General features: G+C 40.5%; 1 pseudogene; it reads right to left on the bottom strand.

Annotated features, from left to right (window-relative positions):
- Positions 1-1,164: 1,164 nt before the first annotated feature.
- LOC122549624 lies at positions 1,165-1,263 on the bottom strand (annotated as a pseudogene).
- Positions 1,264-1,848: the final 585 nt, after the last annotated feature.

Raw genomic sequence — 1,848 nt, forward strand, 5'->3', positions numbered from 1 at the left:
AAGTGTTGAATTGTAAGAGAATTAATTTTCCAATTAGCTTGAGGTCAACAGTAGAGTTACAGTTATGCTTCTGTGATGTAGTTAAGACAAATCCCTAACACAACAGTATTAAAAAGCACCAAGAGGCCAATCAAACTTTTTAATGGACACATAGCAGAAAAAATGTAAGGGCAGTGCAATTTTGATAGTGTAGTACCATGTTAAAATCTCAATTGTTCAGAGGAGCTGGCTGCACAGCTGGAGTTCAGAGACTCACGAAAAAATGAGGAAGTTTGACTGTTTAAGTGGTGCAAATGGCAAGCCTCAGGGCATATGCAGGCAGATACAAGAACTGAGAGCAGTCTTTTAATTCAGAGATGGCTGCTGGCTCTCTCAGGCTTTTCCCTTTAAAAATCTTATTCTGACCTGGTTTGAGACTGTTCCCTTGGGATTGATATTTTAGTTGCAGTGAAAAGTACCAGCCCTCAGATTTTCCCCTTACTTCTTAACTGCTATCCCTGTTTGGACAGTGAATCTGGATGTGCTTGTTACTTAATTGCCTTACAGAAAATTGATCCAGAAGAAACCATGCTCTGATGGCTGAGTTCTGACCGCTTGAGTGATCCTGATGGCTGAAACAGTGAACACTATGTCTGGAAATTGCAATCCACTTTGTCTGGACTAATTTCATCTCCTTTCCATTCGAGAACACTGGCCGTACTATTTAATGTGAGACTGTTAGTCCTAAAGAGCAAATGATTCTTCAGATGTATGGAGTAGCACAAGGCACAAACAGCACAAACTCCATCAAGTAACAAGGATAACTTGCTTTTATATACTGCCTTGCTCAGCGTTACAGTTGTCCAATTAAAGGTTTCTGAAGTGTTGTCACTGGTGTATATTGTAGGAAATATTGCATCCAATTGCACACAAACAGCTCTGTGATTATCATTAGGCAATTAATTTTAATGGGTATTGGTTGAAAAATTAATATTTACCAGGATACTTTACCAGGGACAAAGTTCTTGCTCTTATCTGAAGTAGTGTTATGCATTGTTTTGCACCCACTGGAGAGAGAAGGTTTGGCTCATCTGAACTACACTTATGACAGTGCAAAAATCCCTCCAGACTGCAATGAATGTCAGTCTTAATAATTTGTTTCTCCTTTGGGTGGACGATAAGATAAGTAATGTTTAAAACTTCATCAATTTGTGTATCATCTTTGCACAGGGACCATGCGAATCTTCTCTATATCATTCATGACAATCACCTGATGAAGAAGCAGCTCTTTGAAAGTATAACCTGGTGTTGAGTGATTTTTAACTTTGTCCAACACTGGCACCTTTAAATCATTCCAATTTTAAGATATGTGCTGCCGACCAACATCTCTGTCTTAAGCTTGCTGCAGTGCTCCAGCAAGGCAAAACTCATGCTGGAAGAATAGCTATTTTTTTGTTTGGAGAACTGCAGACATGAGGACTCAATATTGAGTTCAATAATTTTAGGGCCTGAGCACCTTCTCTCATGTCTTTACCCCAACCCTCACGCATCAGATCTTGTCATCACATGGGTTCTTACAACAACCAATCTATTTTCAGTCACTAAAGTTAGAGTCATAGAGATGTACAGCATGGAAACAGACCCTTCGGTCCAACCTGTCCATGCCGACCAGATATCCCAACCCAATCTAGTCCCACCTGCCAGCACCCGGCCCATATCCCTCCAAACCCTTCCTATTCATATACCCATCCAAATACCTCTTAAATGTTGCAATTGTACCAGCCTCCACCACATCCTCTGGCAGCTCATTCCATACATGTACCACCCTCTGCGTGAAAAAGTTGCCCCTTAGGTCTCTTTTATATCTTT

Source organism: Chiloscyllium plagiosum, chromosome 4, assembly GCF_004010195.1.
Source record: "Chiloscyllium plagiosum isolate BGI_BamShark_2017 chromosome 4, ASM401019v2, whole genome shotgun sequence".
Taxonomy (NCBI): Eukaryota; Metazoa; Chordata; class Chondrichthyes; order Orectolobiformes; family Hemiscylliidae; genus Chiloscyllium; species Chiloscyllium plagiosum.